Source organism: Bufo bufo, chromosome 4, assembly GCF_905171765.1.
Source record: "Bufo bufo chromosome 4, aBufBuf1.1, whole genome shotgun sequence".
Classification (NCBI taxonomy): domain Eukaryota; kingdom Metazoa; phylum Chordata; class Amphibia; order Anura; family Bufonidae; genus Bufo; species Bufo bufo.
This window is the reverse complement of record NC_053392.1, coordinates 259,194,165-259,209,679: the sequence shown is the minus strand read 5'-3', so window position 1 is coordinate 259,209,679 and position 15,515 is coordinate 259,194,165. Positions and strand designations below refer to the sequence as shown.

At 41.2% G+C, this 15,515-nt stretch overlaps 1 protein-coding gene across 1 annotated transcript in view; it reads left to right on the top strand.

The window, feature by feature from the left end:
- CSMD1 (CUB and Sushi multiple domains 1) overlaps nt 1-15,515 on the top strand; it is a 2,494,699-nt gene that overhangs the window by 1,597,527 nt on the left and 881,657 nt on the right. The gene's annotated exons all lie outside the window — the stretch shown is intronic.

Below are 15,515 nucleotides of genomic sequence, written 5' to 3'. Positions count from 1 at the left end.
AAAAGGTAAAATGTTCTTACACCTGAATGGGTCCCTACAACCTCTGGGCCCCATAGGATGTTATGTGGCTGCTATGGCTATAGTTACACCCATATACATAATTAATTTTTTCTTACGCTGAGATTTGAAGTATAGCTTATATTTTTAAGATATAAAAAATCTGATATCAACTGACATACTGAGAGCTTTTTAGAAATGCATATGAGATGTAATGAAATTGCAATGTATAACACATTTTAGCTAACCTCCATAATATATAGTACCGGTTAAAAATATCATTATCACCTGCTCCCATATGGACAGGGTCACATGCATGCTGCAGACAATGACTGGCTTCAGCAGCAATGTGTGCCCAACGGGTAATGTGCTGCCTGGGGACATGCCTTTACTGAGTCCAGTCATTGGCTGCAGTGGTGTATCTGACACCATCCATACAGACTGGGGACCAGAAGGTTTCCAAAAGGAGCCAGGGCACCAGAAAAGAGTTGTAGACAGCAGGTGAGTATGAGTTTTTAACAAGTACCATATACTCCGGGGCTGTCTAAAAATGGCGACAATCCTGAAATAGTCCTATAAATACAGAAGGCATACATGATAGGAAAAAGTCAGAAAATATGTTATGAAGTACAGACAGATCTATCTTGTGATTCACCTAATTTAAAAGAGCAAGTACAGTGTAATACAGAGTTGGATTTGCTAGTTTGCTATTTTATGATGAGTTAAGGTGCATTTATACAGCCCGAGAATCGGGCAGATTATCGGGAACTACCACTCCTGCGAACGGTCATTCCCAACAATCTGGCCATGTTAATGTGCCGCTGATTACTTGATGAACGAGTTAAACGCTCATTCATCGGGTTACCCTGTGCAGGCACCACCGATCATGGCTTCTGGGCAGCAGATTGTGCTGTCTAAACAGCGATCTCCTGCTCAGTAACCATGATTCTGTATGTGGAGCAATAGTGATCCCTCATCCTCATACAGTGAAGAAGATTGCTGCATGTAAATGCAGTGGTCACCTCCACTGACCGAGCAGCGACTGTCGGGAAGCAATGCTTCCTTCCCAACAATAGGCCACTCAGTCCATGAAAATACATTGTTAGCTAGATTTTAATTGCCTTTATGTGTCTAGTTGGACTATTTATCATAATTATGATTAGCACTGTATGAAATGTTGTGAAATGCTATCCTTTTGGAATGCTGTTTTTATTTTTATTAGTGTCTTTTGAATTTACTTTTACACTCCCATATCAGTGTCTAACCTACCATAAAAGATATTCTCTCCTTTGCTTGTGTAAGCAATCATGGTACCGGAAACTTTTCTCCTATGCTACAGTATGTATCCAAGTATAAAAAAAAATGTGTGCATTCTCAAGAGCCCTTATACTAGACTTGGTGTCACGTTCTGTAACTAGAAGTATAGTCGACAAATTGTTTTAATGCTTGTTCTGGTACTGTAGTGCTAATGATTTGCTCATCCTCCTTGCCTCATTTCTAGGAGTTAAAAGGGTTTTCCAAAATGTTTTAACTGATGACATATTATATCATCTGGATAGGTCAACAGTATCTCATCGGTGAGGGTTCAGAACCTAGGACTTCATGCTGATCATTTGTTTGAGAAGGCATCAGCACTCGCAGTAGAACCACGACCTTCTCACAGTTTGCCTAGCCCATGTGTCGTCATATTCATTGGTCAATGGCCCAGGCACAGCTCAGTTCCATTGAAGTGAATGGGGCTGGATTGCGGTACCAAGCACAGCCACTATAAAATAGATGGTGCTGTGTTGGTCAGCTGAGAGAAAGCCACAACGCTACTGCGAGCACCAGTGCCTTCTCGAACAGATGATCAGTATGTCGGATTCACATTTATCAGATACTGATGACCTATCCAGAGTATACGGTAGGTCAGTCAGTTTTCCATAAGGGTTTTTTAAAGGGAACCTGTCACCTGGATTTTAGGTATAGAGCAGAGGACATGGGTTGCTAGATGGCCGCTAGCACGTCCGCAATACCCAGTCCCCATAGCTCTGTGTGCTTTTATTGTGTAAAAAATAAACAATTTGATACATATGCAAATTAACCTGAGATGAATCTTGTCCCTGACTCATCTCACATACAGGACTCATCTCAGGTTAATTTGCATATGTATCAAATAGTTTTTTTACACAATAAAAACACACAGAGCTATGGGGACTGGATATTGCAGATGTGCTAGCGGCCATCTAGCAACCCATGTCCTCAGCTCTATACACAAAATCCAGGTAACAGGTTCCCTTTAAGCAAATTGTGCTAATCTTGCTGTCAAAAACACAAGAGACCCTGTGAACTAGGTAAGTGTGAACAGAGTTGTATTCTTTTTTTTCTTTTTTCACTTAGTTCTGTCAGCTGCAGACTGTACATACTCCTCTGTTAAGGACGGAGACAGAGTATAATGCTACTGATTTCCTGTCTCCAAACTAGAACAGAACAAAATCCGTCAGCTATCAACTCTTGCGATGTACTTTTTATGCTGCCAGTCACTGTGTCAATACTAGAGTGCCTGCAGCAAAAAACAAAGCTGACAGTTTTCCACTGTGATCTATCCTGCAGGACAGACACAGAGGGCCCATGGTAGATGATGTGTGAGTGCCATTTTTGTTGCTGTTGGATGAGGCACTGTTAATTCTGCATTGTTAGAACATCTCTGCATAAGACACGCAAGACAATAAAAGATCTGAGCACTGTGTGAAGGAAAACTTTCACCAAACTATTGGAATTTAAATGTAAGACACAGCAGCCATCCATCCATTTCTTATGCTGTCTGGTAAAAGATAGTTTTAGTATACCAACATTTTGCAACAAAAATGTGTGCAAGCTGGTTCATTATATGGCTCCCCTCGCCAACCCTTTTTCCAAAACACTCTTTAAAACTATGAAGGGAGGTGAAAAAATGATATCAACTGCATAGGAAAGTTGCTGAACGCGATCTGTGCCCCTCATTTAGCCAAAGTTATTCCAGAGTTCTTCTATATCTATATAATAAATCCCCACCATTGTGTGCAGATATGTTACATTATAAGTTAAGTGAACATATATTTTATTATAGACTTAAAATTTTTCCAAAGAAGTGGACTTGCAAAACAATTATCTGAAATGAGACCTAAAGGCAAGAAGAAGATGCAGCTATTGGTGCTTGCAGTTTATTTTCATGCTGCCTTTATTTCCTTAGGAGAAGTTGCTGTAGCAAGTCATAAATCTTACCGGCTGAAGGGGGATGAACATTTAAATCCCCAGAGATTTCCATGTACTGAGCCTTATCCACATTCTTAAATAGCTCTCTTTCAAATATATGTTTTTTATTTACAATGTATGGGCAGCTCAGCACAGTTCTCCGATGCATTTTCAAAGAAGTTAGACTATGATATTTCAATTTTCCAAATGTAATGGGTTAATAAAATAGTAATAACTGAGAGTCCCCAAAGGTTTTCTTAAAGATTTCAAGGTGTTAAGGGAAATATTAATTATTGAAATTTTGGGGGAAAGCCCATATATATATATATATATATATATATATATATACAGATGTGTGCAATATAAGGGGCATACACACATCTCTCTCTCTCTATATATATATATATATATATATATATATATACTATATTTTACGCTTTATAAGACGCACCTGATGATAAGACGCACCTAGGTTTTTGAGGAGGAAAATAAGAAAAAAATATTTTGAACGAAAAGGTGTGCTTTTGGTAGGTTTTGAACTAATGGTGGTCTGTGGATGCCGCACTGTTATGAGGGATCAGTGGATGACGCACTGTTATGGGGGATCTGTGGATGATGCACTGTTATGGGGGAATCTGTGGATGATGCACTGTTATGGGGGATCTGTGGATGATGCACTGTTATGGGGGATCTGTGGATAACGCATGTTATGGGGGGATCTGTGGATGACGCACTGTTATGGGGGATCTGTGGATGATGCACTGTTATGGGGGGATCTATGGATTACACTGATGGGGGATCTGCGGATTACACTGATGGGGGATCTGTGGATGACACTTATGGGGCTCTGTGGATGACACTTATGTCATCCACAGATCCCCATAAGTGTCATCTACAGATCCCCCATCAGATGCATCAGTGTGGAGGGAGGAGGCGGAGACACTCATGGCGGGGCCTGGTGCAGTGATTCTAGTCTAATACACCCGGCCCCGCAGCTGTTAAGTACATAAATCCGATCTATATCTTAATGTATACTGCACTGTTCTGTACTTACTGTAGTACCGTATGTATAGCATTAAGACGGCGCAGACCAGCAGCTCCCTTGGTTATGCGCCGCCTGCCCCGCCTGCCGAAGCTCCCTCCTCATGCGCCGCCTGCCTGCCTGCTTATCTCATTTTATGAATGAACAGGCAGGCGGGGCAGGCAGAGCATGACCGAGGGAGCTGCCGGTCTGCGCCGTCTTAATGCTATACATATGGTACTACAGTAAGTACAGAACAGTGCGGTATAAATTAAGATATGGATCAGATTGAATGTACTTAACAGTTGAGGGGCCCGGTGTATTAGAGTAGAGTCACTGCACCGGGCCCCGCCATGAATGTCTCCGCCTCCTCCCTCCACACTGATACTTCGCTGGCCGCGCTGTGCAGCATAGCGGCCAGCGAAGTATCCGCTTTATAAGACGCACGGCCATTTCCCCCCCACTTTTTGAAGGGGGGGGGGGGAGTGCGTCTTATAAAGCGAAAAATACGGTATATATATATATATACCCATACCTTTGCCCATACTGGCCAATATACACATGGCCATACAGGGAATATATATCCCTATTGGCCATAAAAAGGGGCCCATATATATACATATATACACATCAATAATGGGGCAGATACATATATATATATATATCTATATATACGCCCACCTGACTTCCCTCTGCACAAGGCAATGATGCTTTATTATATGATCTAAGTTTTATTCCCTGCTCACATTTTTAGTAATAAACATTTCTTTTAGACAAAAGGTCCATATACACCGCCATACTGTGAATCTGCGCTGTACAGATCTGTCACACAATGCTCTTACTCTTACTCATGTACACAAATGTATTTTTGGTCCACATCTGAACCACATGCGGATTCGGACCAATTAACGTCAATGGAGCCGCAGATACACACTATGTGGTGTCTGTATCCGCATGTTCTTTCCGTTCCATTAGTGGACAAGGATAGACTGTTAGGGGCTGGATGTTCCATTGTGTACAATGCGGAATGCATGCAGTGGGTATTTGTGTGCAATTTGCGAACCACAAAACAGGCAACTTTCGTGTGCATTAGCCCTTAAAAAGATACTTTAATTCTAGTTAAAAAGATATGGGGGACTGAGCCTGAGTAACATCAATGAAAGTGTTGTTGAAACACATTTTAGGAAAGGAAAGCTGTCACCATGTAATGCAGTGCAATCTGTAGACAGTATGTTATAGAGCAGGAGGAGCTGAGCAGACTGATAAAAAAAATTTAAATCTATTCTTGCAAAACTATATAAAGTAAACCTATTGTTTTTTGTATAGTACATAGGAGTCACATGGACGATCATACTCAGTGACAGCCTTCCATGTTTGCTTAGTCATGCCGGCTTAGCTGCCAGTTACTGATTGGCACTGCCCACATGACTCCTATGCCCAAAAAGAGCACAGGTTTAAATGATTAAATTGCTATTTTTTTTTAAATCTTTTCCAATAAAACGATATATTAATCTGATCAGCTCCTCCTGCTGTATAACATGCTGCCTACAGCTTGCACTGCATTATGTGGTGACAGGTCATCTTTAAATATCTATCCATTATTATACACTTTACTGACATTAACTATGTAAAATAATTATAATGTCAAATGTTTCTTTGAGTGTTGCTGTTAGAAAACAGAGAAACATTAGGTGTCCTTTATAGATTGTCCCTTTCCTTCTCAGGATTACAGGGAACCTCAGCAGTTGGAGTCATGATGATCAGAAAAGGATGCCATGAGATGGGTTATCGTATTACTATAATAATGTAAAATGGGGTATTTATTGGTATATGACACCATGAACTTAGGCTTATGACTTAAGTGATAATTCCCAAATAAAAGCATGGTCATTTATGCCATATTGCATGGCTTTGTTGTGGCTAGGCTTTGCTATTTTGTGAGAAATTGGGCTCATTGAAATAGCCTCCTGCAGTCAAGTCAAACCCTGAGGGAAGTTCAGATGTGATATTTTTCTTGCAAATTTTGGTATGGAAAAAACAGGGCAGATTTTATGGCATAAAATCAAACTATTTGCCATATTTTTGTATTTACCCTTTGCATTACCACAACAAATGTGCAGCAAAATGTATATGTAATTTATGGTGAACGCAGCCATTTTTGTACATGACATTGAGTGTTAGGCCAAGGTTAAACTAAGGGTGCTCATACACATAACTGTGTCAATTAAACCTGATGATTTTGTCAGGTCCAGCTGATTTCCCCTTGTGTATGGCATTACACTAACTCTAAGCCAAAAGATGCTGTCTGAGGACAGAAGGATTGCACATGCTCAATTTAAACATGGCCAATCTATGAACAAATTTTAATGGCCTTACTTACTTTAAAATAAGCCTACAACCTGTTCAAGGTGGAACAAGCGCAAAAGGAGATAAAACATTAAAACATTAAAATGAACCCTCTGATTCCTTCCGACTGGTTTGGCCTTATTTTAAAGTAAGTAGGACCATTAAAATGAACATTGGAATTTTGGCAGGTGTCTTTGACCCATGCAAATTTCTGTGGAACAAAAGACATGAGACTGTGTTGAATCCAGAAAGTTTGGAGGAACAGATGGAGAAAAAGTGATGTATTGCTGGTAAAGTTTGACAAAAAATTGTTGTGTTCCAGTGGAGGGATACTCAAGAAGGATGACCACCTATACAAAGCACTAGGAATGTACACTACCTGTGATACATACTGTATAGACTAAAGAGACTTTTTCACACCCAACTCACCCACATCAACAGACATAACAGTGGTGAAATATACAGTACAGACCAAAAGTTTGGACACACCTTCTCATTCAAAGAGTTTTCTTTATTTTCATGACTATGAAGGCATCAAAACTATGAATTAACACATGTGGAATTATATACATAACAAACAAGTGTGAAACAACTGAAAATATGTCATATTCTAGGTTCTTCAAAGTAGACACCTTTTGCTTTGATTACTGCTTTGCACACTCTTGGCATTCTCTTGATGAGCTTCAAGAGGTAGTCCCCTGAAATGGTCTTCTAACAGTTTTAAAGGAGTTCCCAGAGATGCTTAGCACTTGTTGGCCCTTTTGCCTTCACTCTGCGGTCCAGCTCACCCCAAACCATCTCGATTGGGTTCAGGTCCGGTGACTGTGGAGGCCAGGTCATCTGGCGCAGCACCCCATCACACTCCTTCATGGTCAAATAGCCCTTACTTTCAAAGTTTTCCCAATTTTTCGGCTGACTGACTGACCTTCATTTCTTAAAGTAATGATGGCCACTATTTTTTCTTTACTTAGCTGCTTTTTTCTTGCCATAATACAAATTCTAACAGTCTATTCAGTAGGACTATCAGCTGTGTATCCACCTGACTTCTCCTCAACGCAACTGATGGTCCCAACCCCATTTATAAGGCAAGAAATCCCACTTATTAAACCTGACAGGGCACACCTGTGAAGTGAAAACCATTTCAGGGGACTACCTCTTGAAGCTCATCAAGAGAATGCCAAGAGTGTGCAAAGCAGGAATCAAAGCAAAAGGTGGTTACTTTGAAGAACCTAGAATATGACATATTTTCAGTTGTTTCACACTTGTTTGTTATGTATATAATTCCACATGTGTTAATTCATGGTTTTGATGCCTTCAGTGTGAATCTACAATTTTCATAGTCATGAAAATAAAGAAAACTCTTTGAATTAGAAGGTGTGTCCAAACTTTTGGTCTGTACTGTATATATATATATATATATATATATATATATATATATATATATATATTAAGCTCTGCAATTCTGTTACACACAGAGCTCGGGCAATTGATTTTACTTGCAGTTTTTTCTCTCTGGACTATAGGGACTTGGTCTCCTTTAGATGCTCATAGTAGATTTTGACACTAACAGTCAGGCCAAATTCACACACTTATTTGGTCAGTTATTTCCATTCCATGGGGCAACTACAGTACCCTGAAAGATTATCAAAATTAGGGTTATTCACTATAGAAAAAAGACTACTGAGGGAGATCTAATTAATATGTATAAATATATCAAGGATCAGTGCAGAGATCTATCCCATCATCTATTTATCCCCAGGACTGTGACTGTGACGAGGGGACATCCTCTGCGTCTGGAGGAAAGAAGGTTTGTGCACAAACATAGAAAAGGGATTCTTTACGGTAAGAGCAGTGAGACTATGGAACTCTCTGCCTGAGGAGGTGGTGATGGTGAGTACAATAAAGGAATTCAAGACGGGGCCTAGATGTATTTCTGGAGCGTAATAATATTACAGGCTATAGCTACTAGAGAGGGGTCATTGATCCAGGGAGTCAGTCTGATTGCCTGATTGGAGTCGGAAAGGAATTTTTTTATTCCCCTAAAGTGGGAAAAATTGGCTTCTACCTCACAGTTTTTTTTTTTTGCCTTCCTCTGGATCAACTTGCAGGATAACAGGCCGAACTGGATGGACAAATGTATTTTTTCGGCCTTATGTACTATGTTACTATGTTACATTAGTCATTGTGATCCAAAACCAAGTGCGGGTCAAAGTTTTGGTTCAAACACAAAACAGGTGAATATCTTTCCATTATACCTTATCTCTGAGTAGCTTTTGCTACTGATTTTGGCTCACATTAACTGTTAGAAATAATTGACGATAACTGATGTGAACTAAGTTGAGTATTCATCTGTGTGGAGAAGTCGGGAGGAATAGCTACTGAAGGTATATACACTGCTCAAAAAAATAAAGGGAACACAAAAATAACACATCCTAGATCTGAGTTAATTAAATATTCTTCTGAAATACTTTGTTCTTTACATAGTTGAATGTGCTGACAACAAAATCACACAAAAATTAAAAAATGGAAATCAAATTTTTCAACCCATGGAGGTCTGGGTTTGGAGTCACACTCAAAATTTAAGTGGAAAAACACACTACAGGCTGATCCAACTTTGATGTAATGTCCTTAAAACAAGTCAAAATGAGGCTCAGTAGTGTGTGTGGCCTCCACGTGCCTGTATGACCTCCCTACAACGCCTGTGCATGCTTCTGATGAGGTGGCAGACGGTCTCCTGAGGGATCTCCTCCCAGACCTGGACTAAAGCATCTGCCAACTCCTGGACAGTCTGTGGTGCAACGTGACGTTGGTAGATAGAGCGAGACATGATGTCCCAGATGTGCTCAATTGGATTCAGGTCTGGGAACGGGCGGGCCAGTCCATAGCATCAATGCCTTTGTCTTGCAGGAACTGCTGACACACTCCAGCCACATGAGGTCTAGCATTGTCTTGCATTAGGAGGAACCCAGGGCCAACCGCACCAGCATATGGTCTCACAAGGGGTCTGAGGATCTCATCTCGGTACCTAATGGCAGTCAGGCTACCTCTGGCGAGCACATGGAGGGCTGTGCGGCCCTCCAAAGAAATGCCACCCCACACCATTACTGACCTAATGCCAAACCCGTCATGCTGGAGGATGTTGCAGGCAGCAGAATGTTCTCCACTCCGTCTCCAGACTCTGTCACGTCTGTCACATGTGCTCAGTGTGAACCTGCTTTCATCTGTGAAGAGCACAGGGCGCCAGTGGCGAATTTGCCAATCTTGGTGTTCTCTGGCAAATGCCAAACGTCCTGCACGGTGTTGGGCTGTAATCACAACCCGCACCTGTGGATGTCGGGCCTTCATATCACCCTCATGGAGTCTGTTTCTGACCGTTTGAGCAGACACATGCACATTTGTGGCCTGCTGGAGGTCATTTTGCAGGGCTCTGGCAGTGCTCCTCCTGTTCCTCCTTGCACAAAGTCGGAGGTAGCGGTCCTGCTGCTGGGTTGTTGCCCTCCTACGGCCTCCTCCACGTCTCCTGATGTACTGGCCTGTCTCCTGGTAGCGCCTCCATGCTCTGGACACTACGCTGACAGACACAGCAAACCTTCTTGCCACAGCTCGCATTGATGTGCCATCCTGGATAAGCTGCACTACCTGAGCCACTTGTGTGGGTTGTAGACTCCGTCTCATGCTACCACTAGAGTGAAAGCACCGCCAGCATTCAAAAGTGACCAAAACATCAGCCAGGAAGCATAGGAACTGAAAAGTGGTTTGTGGTAACCACCTGCAGAACCACTCCTTTATTGGGGGTGTCTTGCTAATTGCCTATAATTTCCACCTGTTGTCTATCCCATTTGCACAACAGCATGTGAAATTGATTGTCACTCAGTGTTGCTTCCTAAGTGGACAGTTTGATTTCACAGAAGTGTGATTGACTTGGAGTTACATAGTGTTGTTTAAGTGTTCCCTTTATTTTTTGAGCAGTGTATATACATATGTACAGTCGTGGCCAAAAGTTTTGAGAATGACACAAATATTAGTTTTCACAAAGTTTGCTGCTAAACTGCTTTTAGATCTTTGTTTCAGTTGTTTCTGTGATGTAGTGAAATATAATTACACGCACTTCATACGTTTCAAAGGCTTTTATCGATAATTACTTGACATTTATGCAAAGAGTCAGTATTTGCAGTGTTGGCCCTTCTTTTTCAGGACCTCTGCAATTCGACTGGGCATGCTCTCAATCAACTTCTGGGCCAATTCCTGACTGATAGCAACCCATTCTTTCATAATCACTTCTTGGAGTTTGTCAGAATTAGTGGGTTTTTGTTTGTCCAGCCGCCTCTTGAGGATTGACCACAAATTCTCAATGGGATTAAGATCTGGGGAGTTTCCAGGCCATGGACCCAAAATGTCAATATTTTGGTCCCCGAGCCACTTAGTTATCACTTTTGCCTTATGGCACGGTGCTCCATCGTGCTGGAAAATGCATTGTTCTTCACCAAACTGTTGTTGGATTGTTGGAAGAAGTTGCTGTTGGAGGGTGTTTTGGTACCATTCTTTATTCATGGCTGTGTTTTTGGGCAAAATTGTGAGTGAGCCCACTCCCTTGGATGAGAAGCAACCCCACACATGAATGGTCTCTGGATGCTTTACTGTTGGCATGACACAGAACGGTAACGCTCACCGTTTTTTCTCCGGACATACTTTTTCCAGATGCCCCAAACAATCGGAAAGAGGCTTCATCGGAGAATATGACTTTGCCCCAGTCCTCAGCAGTCCATTCACTATACTTTCTGCAGAAGATCAATCTGTCCCTGATGTTTTTTTTTGGAGAAAAGGGGCTTCTTTGCTGCCCTTCTTGACACCAGGCCATCTTCCAAAAGTCTTCGCCTCACTGTGCATGCAGATGTGCTCACATATGCCTGCTGCCATTCCTGAGCAAGCTCTGCACTGGTGGCACTCCGATCCCGCAGCTGAATCCTCTTTAGGAGATGATCCTGGCACTTGCTGGACTTTCTTGGACGCCCTGAAGCCTTCTTAACAAGAATTCAACCTCTTTCCTTGAAGTTCTTGATGATCCTATAAATTGTTGATTGAGGTGCAATCTTAGTAGCCACAATATCCTTGCCTGTGAAGCCATTTTTATGCAACACAATGATGGCTGCACATGTTTCTTTGCAGGTCACCATGGTTAACAATGGAAGAACAATGATTTCAAGCATCACCCTCCTTTGAACATGTCAAGTCTGCCATTTTAACCCAATCAGCCTGACATAATGATCTCCAGCCTTGTGCTCGTCAACATTCTCACCTGAGTTAACAAGACGATTACTGAAATGATCTCAGCAGGTCCTTTAATGACAGCAATGAAATGCAGTGGAAAGTTTTTTTTGGGATTAAGTTAATTTTCATGGCAAAGAAGGACTATGCAATTCATCTGATCACTCTTCATAACATTCTGGAGTATATGCAAATTTCTATTATAAAAACTTAAGCAGCAACTTTTCCAATTTCCAATATTTAGGTAATTCTCAAAACTTTTGGCCATGACTGTACATTATACCTTGTGAGGCAGTGACAAGCCTCACGGCTGTTAGGGGAGAGATATGGCAGGGGTTTCCATTTCTTTGCTGTCAATCAGCAGGTCAGAGACCGCACCAGGTGCAACAATCACTCTGGGATAAGAGCCCAGTCCAGATTGTTAGGAGGAAGAAGAGTCTGTGTGCAGCAGAGGCCTGGGAAGGCTCTGTACAAGTGGGCTCAGCTGAGCTGGCTGAGGGGCCATGGGGCTAGGTGTTAGCCTCAACTTTGGAGGACTCCGTGAGGACTTGAAATCGACGGTCGCTAGGCCAGAGTCAGGAGGACTTCTGGGCCACAATCCCCCAAAAGGTACTGGACTTTGTTACAGCCTGGAAGTGCTGGATTGTTAGGCTGGGAAAAGCCGCATGTTCTTCCCGTGTGTGAACGGGGCTTTCAGTGAGGTAGGGAGTCCTCATGTTTAGTTAGAGCCCAGCAGGGCAGGTGTTTTATTTGTATTGTTTGTTTTGGTTTTGCTGAGGTGCCAAATAAAAGTAATGTTTGGCCCCCTGAAAAAAAGAAGTTTATTCTACAATAGACACAGCTGCTGGGATTCATCATTTGCATTTACTGGAGATTGCTCCTTCCCCGTGCAGCGTGCACACAAAGGTGAAGTGCTGACCTGTTTCCTGGATTATTTATATGGATACACCTTAATAAAATGGGAATGGTTGGTGATATTAACTTCCTGTTTGTGGCACATTAGTATATGTGAGGGGGGAAACTTTTCAAGATGGGTGGTGACCATGGCGGCCATTTTGAAGTCGGCCATTTTGAATCCAACTTTTGTTTTTTCAATAGGAAGAGGGTCATGAGGCACATTAAACTTATTGTGAATTTCACAAGAAAAACAATGGTGTGTTTGGTTTTAACATAACTTTATTCTTTCATGAGTTATTTACAAGTTTATGACCACTTATAAAATGTGTTTAATGTGCTGCCCATTGTGTTGGATTGTCAATGCAACCCTCTTCTCCCACTCTTCACACACTGATAGCAACACCGCAGGAGAAATGCTAGCACAGGCTTCCAGTATCAGTAGTTTCAGGTGCTGCACATCTCGTATCTTAATAGCATAGACAATTGCCTTCAGATGACCCCAAAGATAAAAGGCTAAGGGGGTCACTGGATATGCGAAATTGCTACATGATGATGTGTTTCCCTCTTTATGCACTGAAGCTGGCACGTTCCCTGAGTTTTTCCAGCAAGATGGTGCACCACCACATTATGGGTGTCAGGTCAGAGCATTCCTAGATGAACAGTTTCCTGGAAAGTGGATTGGTTATCGTGTGCCAGTTGAATGGCCCCCAAGGTCTCCTGATCTGACCCGCTTATACTTTTATCTTTGGGGTCATCTGAAGGCAATTGTTTATGCTGTGAAGATACGAGATGTGCAGCACCTGAAACTACGGATACTGGAAGCCTGTGCTAGCATTTCTCCTGAGGTGTTGCTATCAGTGTGTGAAGAGTGGGAGAAGAGGGTTGCATTGACAATCCAACACAATGGGCAGCACATTGAACACATTTTATAAGTGGTCAGAAACTTGTAAATAACTCATGAAAGAATAAAGTTACGTTAAAACCAAGCACACCATTGTTTTTCTTGTGAAATTCCCAATAAGTTTGATGTGTCACATGACCCTCTTCCTATTGAAAAAACAAAAGTTGGATTTAAAATGGCCGACTTCAAAATGGCCACCATGGTCACCACCCATCTTGAAAAGTTTCCCCCCTCACATATACTAATGTACCACAAACAGGAAGTTAATATCACCAACCATTCCTATTTTATTAAGGTGTATCCATATAAATGGCCCACCCTGTATATCAAGAGAGAGAGAGAGAGAGAGCAAACTATGCAACCAGTGCAAGGATGGATGATCTTTCTGTCTTTATGCATCAATATTTTGTGGTCAGGAGGTCTCTTCATACTTTAATATGCACCTTTGATAAAATGCTGTTAAAATCTTGATTAGAAAAGATGCAAATTAAGCACAGTAAAGTGATTGGGAAGTGAAGCAAGAATCAATATGTACTTCCTTTCAAAATACTGTATAACCCATATAACACCTTAATTAGTGCAGTGACTTGCTAAAGAGCAATCCTTATTTGATATAAATCTATTAGCACAAAGGCTAGATGACCTGTGTTGTGTTCCTTTTTAACCAGTTTAATTAATTTAGTGCTTGTAACAATAGTGATATCAGCCAAAATATGTGCTTGGACTTAAACAGAGATCCGAGGCCGATTATGCCACTCTGTGTATGCTAATAACTTCTGAAGAAGAAAAGGTAATGTCATTGCTCCCATCCCAATCACTGTCCTTCTACAAGAAATAATGATCTAAAAAAAAAACACTAATTCATCTATGTTACTTATGCAACAACAGATATGTAATGTGCGAGCCTACTGATGTGCTGTATTCCTATATCTGAATTACTATTTTACTGTATACATGTAGAAGGATCAAATAAGACATCGAAGCCGTTGAGTTACTTTCAATCCTCCTGGCAACTAATTATGAGATTGCCTGTTGCTACTGTAGAGGTAAACACAAGACTGAGGTCTTCTGATGGAATTACATAGTTTCCTATTGTCTGAGTTTATTATAAGATCACTGATATTAAAATATTCTGATATGAATTCCCTAAAGGAACATTTCCATTACAGAAATAAATTTATGTATATGATGCTATAATATGTCTTTCCCCTGTGTATCACTTGAATGGAACTGAGTTGTAGTTTTCTGCATGGCAGATGCCTGAGTTAGACAGCTCCTTGCATAGCTCCACCAGAAACACATAAGCAAAATTGATTTTAAATTTATTCTATATGTTTCAAAACTAAATAAAGTATAATGGATTTTATCTGGGTACTGAACAAACTTGTATTCCATATATCACCTGGAAGCTAGAGATGTTGCGAACATAAAATTTTCTGTTCGCGGACGCGAACTTCCGCGAATGTTCGCGAACGGGCGAACTGTCAATAGACAGGCGAATTTTAAAACCCACAGGGACTCTTTCTGGCCACAATAGTGATGGAAAAGTTCTTTCATGGGGACTAACACCTGGACTGTGGCATGCCGGAGGGGGATCCATGGCAAAACTCCCATGGAAAATTACGTAGTTGACACATTGTGTGGTAAGTTGAATTCGCAATGCGATTAATATATCCTGCATTAATCGCATTGCGAATTCAACTTAGAGCTAAGTTCCTAATGGTTGTATTGCTAGAATTGACGAATATAACGAACATAGCACTATATATTCACAATCTTCGTTATATTCTAGCAATGCAACTATTAGAAACCCAGCTCTAAGTTGAATTCGCAATGCGATTAATATAACCTGTATTAATTGCAGTGCGATTACAA